The sequence below is a fragment of the Equus quagga genome, chromosome 14 (genome assembly GCF_021613505.1).
Source record: "Equus quagga isolate Etosha38 chromosome 14, UCLA_HA_Equagga_1.0, whole genome shotgun sequence".
Classification (NCBI taxonomy): Eukaryota; Metazoa; Chordata; class Mammalia; order Perissodactyla; family Equidae; genus Equus; species Equus quagga.
Genome location: NC_060280.1, coordinates 67,319,915 through 67,327,239, shown reverse-complemented (window position 1 = coordinate 67,327,239; position 7,325 = coordinate 67,319,915). Strand labels below are relative to the sequence as shown.

General features: G+C 44.2%; 1 pseudogene; it reads right to left on the bottom strand.

Moving 5' to 3' along the window:
* Positions 1-636: 636 nt before the first annotated feature.
* LOC124225580 (L-lactate dehydrogenase A chain-like) lies at positions 637-4,611 on the bottom strand (annotated as a pseudogene).
* Between the last annotated feature and the right edge of the window lie 2,714 nt (positions 4,612-7,325).

The window sequence follows — 7,325 nt, the reverse complement described above, 5'->3', positions numbered from 1 at the left end:
TCTCTGCAGGCAGGTCTCTTATACTTTGCTACCAAGTAAATACTTACTCAGAGAGGAAAACGTGTAGGAACAAGATCATATGTTTGATCCACTTATTGGTTTATGTGGTACTTACTGGGCAATTTACTTAATCTCTCTAAGCCTCAGTTTTCACAGGTATAAAATAGGAATATCCATGTTGCAGTGTTCTTATAAAGATTAAAATAACATCTAGTCATTCCCCAATTATTAATGGAGCTCACACTCTGTGCCAGATACAAAGACAAAATGACAGCCTCTGTGCTCCTGGAGCTCAGACTTATATGGAAGAAATATAAACAAAATAAACAAAAATTATGGAAATAAACAGGAATTTTTCAGATAATGTAAAGGGCTGTGCAAAGAATTAAAAACAGAGTGATGGAAAACTAGCAGAGCTCATTCAAGAAAAAATAGATAAACTGAATTGCCCTGTACATATTAAAGAAATTGAAATTGTAGTTAAAGATCTTCCCACAAAGAAAACTCCAGGCCCAGATGGCTTCACTGGTGAATTCTACCAAACATTTGCAGAAGAAATAATACCAAATCTACAGAAATTCTTCCAGAAGATTAAAGAAAAGGGAATACTTCAAAACTCAGTTTATGAGGTCAGCGTTACTCTGATACTGAAACCAGACAAAGACATTATAAGAAAACTACAGGCCAGTACCCCTCATGGTGATAGATGCAAAAATTCTTAACCAGATTTTTAGTAAATTCAACCCAACAATATAGCAAAAGGATAATACTTCACAACCAAGTATCTCAGAAATACAGAGTTGGTTTAAAATTCAAAAATCAATCAATGAAGCTCGCCATATTAATAGACTACAAAAGAAGAACCATTTGGTCATCTCAATACATGCAGAAAAAGCATTTGACAAAAACCCAACATCCATTCTTGATAAAAACTCTCAGCAAACTAAAAATAGAAAGAAACTTCCTCAAACTGATAAAGGGTATCTATTAAAAAAATACAGTTAACATCATATTTAATGGTGAAAGACTGATTGCTTTCCCCCTAAGATCTCTTAGGTATAAACAAGGCAAGGATCTCTGCTCTCACCACCTCTATTCAACACTGAACTGAAGGTTCTAGCCAGTGTAATAAGGCAAGAAAAGGAAATAAAAGGCCTCAAGATTTGAAAGGAAGAAGTAAAACTATCTTTATTCACAGATGGCATAATCATCTATGCATAAAATCCAATAGAATCTACATAAAATTTGTTAGAACTAATCAATGAGTTTAGCAAGATTGCAGGATACAAACTCAATATACAAAAATCTATTGCATTTCTATATAATATCATCAACCAATTGGAAATTAAACTTTAGAAAAAATAATGCCTTTTACAATAGTGTCATAAAATATGAAATATTTAGGTATAAATCTGAGCAAAGACATATAAGACTGGTACATTGAAAATTACAAAATACTGCTGAGAGAAATTAAAGAAAATCTAAATAAATGCAGAGATATACCCTGTTAATAGATTGAAAGACAATATTGTTAAGATGTTAATCTTATCCAAATTGACTTATAAATTCAATGCAGTCCCAATCAAAAATTGTAGCAGACTTTTTTATAGAAATTGGCATGCTGATTCTAAAATTTATGTGGAAATGCAAAAGACCTAGAAGAGCCAAAACAACTTTAAGAAAGAAGAACAAAGTTGGAAGGGCCCACACTACCTAACTTCAAAGCTTATCGTAAAGCTACAGCAACTAAGATACTGTGGTATTGGCATCAAGACAGGCAAATAGAATCATGGAACAGAACAGAAAGACCAGAAATAGATCCACTCCTGTCTGGTCAATTGATGTTTTGCAGGTGCAAAGGCAATTCAGTGGAGAATGGACAGTCATTCAACAAACTGTGATGAGACAAATGTATAGCATATGAAAAAAAGAAGAACTTCTATCCATACCTCACACCACATACTCAAAACGCAAAATTATTTTGTAAATAAATGCAAACTACAAAAGTTAACTCAAAATGTATCACAGACCCAAATGTAAAACCTAAGACTATACGACTTCTAAGAGAAAACCTTCATGATGTGAATTAGGCAAAGATGTCTTAGATATAACACTATGATGTATGAGCCACAAAAGAAGAAATTGATAGATTTGACTTCAGCAAAATTAATAACTTCTCTTCTTTGAAAGACACTAAGAGAATGAAAAGACAAACCAGAGACTGGGAGAAAATATTTGCAAATCACAGATCTGATAAAGGACTTGTATCCAGAATATAAAAAGTACAACCCGCAACTTAATAAGAAAACAAACAACCCTATTTTTAAAAGGGGGGTGCAAAACATTTGGACAGAAGTTTTACCAAAGAAGGGCTACAAATGGCAAAGCAGCACTTACAAAGATCGTTAACATTATTAATCATCAGGGAAATGCAAATTAAAACCACAATTAGAAACCATGACTTAGCTATTAGAGTCGTTAAAAATCAAGACTGACCATACCAATTTTTATCAAGGCTGTGGAAGAATTGGAACACTCCTCCACTGCTGGTGGGAATGTAAAATGGTGCAGCCACTTTGGAAAACAGCTTGGACAGTTTCTTAAAAAGTTAAATCTGATCCAGCCCTTCAGCTTTGAGTATTTACCAAAGAGAACAACTTGTACACAAATGTCCATGCAGCTTTACTTATAATAGCCAACCCGCGGAAACAACCTGAATGTCCACCAACAGGTGACTGGATAACAAATGTTGGTCCATCTGCACAATGGATAGTACTCAGCAATATAAAGGAATAAACTATTGACACAGGCTACATGGATAAATCTCTAAATAATTATGCAGAGTGAAAAAAGCCAGACTCTCCCAAAAAAAAGTACATCCTGTATGATTTCATTTATGTGAAATTCTAGAAGGGAGGGAGGGATTACAAGGGACATGAAGAAGCTTTGGGGGGGCGATGGATGGGTTTATTATCTAGATTGTGGTGATGGTTTCACAGGTGTGTATATATGTCAAAATTTATCCAACTGAGCATTTGGGGTTTTTTTCACTGTTCAGAACGATTTATTTAGTGTTTTAGTTGGTACGACACCTGGATAGTTGGTTGCATTATTTATATGTAGATTTTTCTTTTTACATTACATGGCAACGTGCACTATTCAGATACACAAAATAAGGTCCTTTAGAACAGTTATGCACAAGACATACAGTACTGGATTTATACACTGCATCCCAGGATGTGATTGATTGAAGAAGAAGAAAAAGCTGGACTAGGCGTATTGGCTGAAGGAACCAGAACTTACATAGCACCCAGTAAGCACGCATCTGGTTTGAGGGGCAACTGCAGCATGAGCAACATTGGCGGTCATGCCTCTGAGGTGGTGGAACTATTTCACGCTAACCAGTTTAGGACCACACAAGATAAGTACCAGCCGGCATCAGGATATAGCTGCAGGGTTTTATGAAGCATTCCCATTTCTAACTTTGGGAAATTGATGTTGTTCCTAGGCTCCCTTAATATTACTGCTTTCGTCACAGATCAGATTAAAAGGACAATACGCACAATCTCCAACTAAAATCCTGTTGCAGCCTAGACAGTGAAGTGTCTAGGCTGCAACATGAGAAGACTTTAAAAGTGCAGCTCTTTTTGGACCCCCAAAGTGTGTCTGCCCTCTTCTTCAAATGGGCCTCCTCCTCAGGAGTCAGAGCTGCCTTCACCAGGCCTGAGATTCCATTCTGTCCCGAGATGCAAGGCACACTAAGGAAGACATCATCTTATATTCCATAGAGACCCTTAATCATAGTGGAAATTGGATGCACCACCTAAGATTCTTCATTATGCTTCCTGCCAAATCTGCCACAGACAGTCCAGTGGCCCAGGATGTGCAGCCCTTCAGGTTGAGCACCTCATGAGCAGTGTCAGCTCCCTGTTTGTGACTCTCTTGCCAACGTTCCTTACCTGTATCAACGCCTAAACCCAGGTGCAGACACTTCAGGGAGACACCAGCCACATTCACCCCACTCCATACACTAGCATCTCCAGGCTCCCCAAGGGTCCGCCCAGAACAGCTTAATGGGTGAACTCCCAGCCTTTCCCTCATTGGGCAATGGACCTGGGCTGAATCCAGGTTGGAATTACTTCCAATAAACAGTTTTTGGGAAAGCCGCTTATCTTCCAAGCCACATAGGTCAAGATATCCACTGGATTGGAAACAAGAAGCAACTTGCAGTTGAGGCTTTATTTTACAATATTAGGAATGATGAATTAAAGGTGTTCACGTTACACTGGACCAAATTAAGATGGCTTTCTCCCTCCTGCTGACATGCCCCAGCTGTGATAATAACCAGCTCGGAGCGTGCAGTCACATTAAAGTCTTTGCCAGAGACAATTTTTGGTGTTCTAAGGAAAAAGATGCTGGAGATCTGTCATCTCTCCCTTCAATTTGTCTTCAGTGACATGAACAAGAGCAAGTCATCGGCCAAGTTCTGAGGAAGAGACTGGTGGCACAGGCCACGCCAACAGCACCAACCCCAACAACTGTAATCTTATTCTGGGAAGTGTGTTCTTCCTTAACAAGATTCTGAATCAGCTGGTCCTTGAGAGTTGCCATATTGGACTTAGGACCAGATGGAATCAGGAGCGCATGCCGGGAGGGCAGGTGAGCGACCATGGCACACAGTGTTGGATCTGGACTTGGCTGCAGCTGCTGGGCTATTCCCAACAAGCATTTTAAACATGTGCAGTTCATTGTGTGTCAATTATATCTCAACAAAGATACAGGATAGACAGGATAGAGAGCGTCTCGTGGCTACTTTAGGTTAGTAATCAGGGAAGGCCTTTCTGAGGAGGTGATATTAAGCTGAAATCTGATTGATGAGAAGCAGCAGCCAAGCGGAGGTATGGGGAAGAGCATTGAGGCAGAGGGAACAGCATGTGCAAAAGCATTCGGAGGCTAGAAGTGGACTGGTCTGTTTGAGGAGGAGACTGGCTCACTGTCAGGATGAGGAAAGTGGTACGAAGTAGGATCAGAGAGGCAGGCAGACCCTAGATAAGGGGGGGGCTTTGTAGGCCAGGCAGAGAGTTTGGGCTTTATTCTAAGTAGATGAGAAGTCATGGGATAGGTCCTCAACAAAGGAGCAATGTGATCTGACTCCTGTTTTTTTTCTTTTTAAATCATTCTCTTTTGTACCAAGGGCATGTATTACCTATTAAAAAAATAAACTATATTTAGAACAAGATAATTTTCACTGTTAGGTGGAGAATAGATTATAACAGGCAACTGCAGGGCTGGGTGAGACCAGGGTGGCAGCCGTGCAGGTGGGAAGGATGCCTTTGGGATCTGATGTGGAGGTAGGAGCCGGAGCAGGTGGGCAGGGTGTGGGTGGAGAAAAAGGGGAGTCGAGGCAGACTCCCGCATAAGTGCAAGCCGCAGGCTCGCAGGATGTGGTGGCTCTCTGACATCCACAGTCCCTCTCAGTCATCCTTTCACCTGGGCAGCCCAGCGCATCCAGTACAAATCTGGGCATCACCTGGCTCATCCCATTGTGGCTGGTTTTGTGTCTGCCTCCCTCTCTGGCCAAAGAGCTCTTCTTCCTGGCCCAGCCCCTGGTACAGTGCCTGGCACCAGGCAAGCATACAATAAATGTTTGTTGACTAAATAAATGAGAGGATGAATGCTAATTGGCTAATGAATTCATGAGAGTGGAGCAGGGGAAGCATTTCCACCTGTCTCGGCCTTACTGTCAGGTCTTCTCCTCCACCTCCACCCCACCCCCAGCTACTCCCGCCTGACTTCAGCAGCTTCCTTGCTCTCACTGCCAGGGAGCTGCACCCACGTGGCCTGGCCACTGGGCAGGCAGTGCTGGCCGACTCCTGCCAGCCGGCAGCAGGGCCTGACCTAGTTTGGAGCTGGCCAAGGTTGATGATGCCACAGCAAATGCAACTCAGACGGGCTTAGCGTACTGGGCTCTGAGGCTGAATTCACCTTTGAAAGCCAGGAATTTGGGTAGAGAGCTCTCCAGGGCGATGTCTGAGAATCATGGGGGGCAGGATGGGGGGCAGAAAAACAGATACTCCTTTTTTCCTGGGAGCCTAGTCTCTGGTTTCCAAGCCCCGTCACGGGCATCTGGATGGGGGCTCTGGGACCTGTCTCACCCGGTCCCATGGGGAGATGTGGGGAACACTGAGAAGGAATGGGGGATGGGGAGGCCTCCTTGAGCACCTCTCCCGTGGTCCTAGTCATTGATTAGTTTATTAACTCAAGCATTTTCCAAACATTTATTAAATATCAGCAATGTAGGCCAAGCACAGAGCTATGGCTGAGGATCCTGAGGGGATGAAGACGTTGTCTTAACCCTCAGGGGCTCACTGGCAAGAGTCAGGAGAAACAGCAACACCCAACCCAAAGATGAGCACAGAAGAGCCACAGTGGAGGTGTGTGCCCAGCAGGGAGGCACTGCAGTGGCCACAGAGGCCAGGGAGGCCTCACGGTGGAGGTGGAGCTTGAGAGGAGATGCAAAGGATGAGCAGAATCTTTCTAGGTGGTGAGGGGAAACAGTCAATCCTGGCAGGGGGTCAGCACACACCCAGGTCTCAAGATGAGAACAAGCATGGTGTGTCCAGGGGTGCGCTGGGCCCCACGGCTAGAGCAAGCCTTAGCACAGGGCTAGGGAGAAGAGGCTGCCAAGGACAGCAGGGGTGAGCCATGGCGGGCCATGGGTGCCAGGCTCAAAGTTAGGTGTGGTCCTGATAGCAACGGGGAGGAGAAGGATCCAGAGCAGGGAGGAGACATGGTCAGCATTTAGGGTGTCAGCAGCCTGGCGGATGCAATGGGGGCAGGAGGTGGTGAGGCTGTAGGCGGGCAGAGCACTGGGAAGACTAGAGCCTGGGTGAGCAGTGATGAGGTCTGGGGTAATGGAGCTGGAAAGGAAGGCTCAGGCCAGACCCTGAGGGGATGGTTAGGAAGGCTTGGGGCGCGGGGGTGGGATACAGCAGCCTCTGTGCTCTGAGGCTCAGCCGGTGCCCAGCTCATGCCCTCTACCCCACCCCTCACTCATCATGTTGGATGCCCCACAGAGCCATGTGCCCCCCAAAATGGCTTTCTTCCTCAGGGGCCTAGACATGTGCCCTCTCTGCTACCCCTTTGCTGCCCACTCCCACATCCTCAACCATACGCTGTGGACAGAGGAAATGAGGCAGAGTTGTAGAGACAGTGCTGATGATGAGACCATGCTGAGGGGCAGGGGGCCGCTAGGTCTCCCTGTGGGCCTAACGGCGCCTGCTCTTTTTGGGAGGCAAAGTCTGAGGTTCCTCCCCACTGCAGCC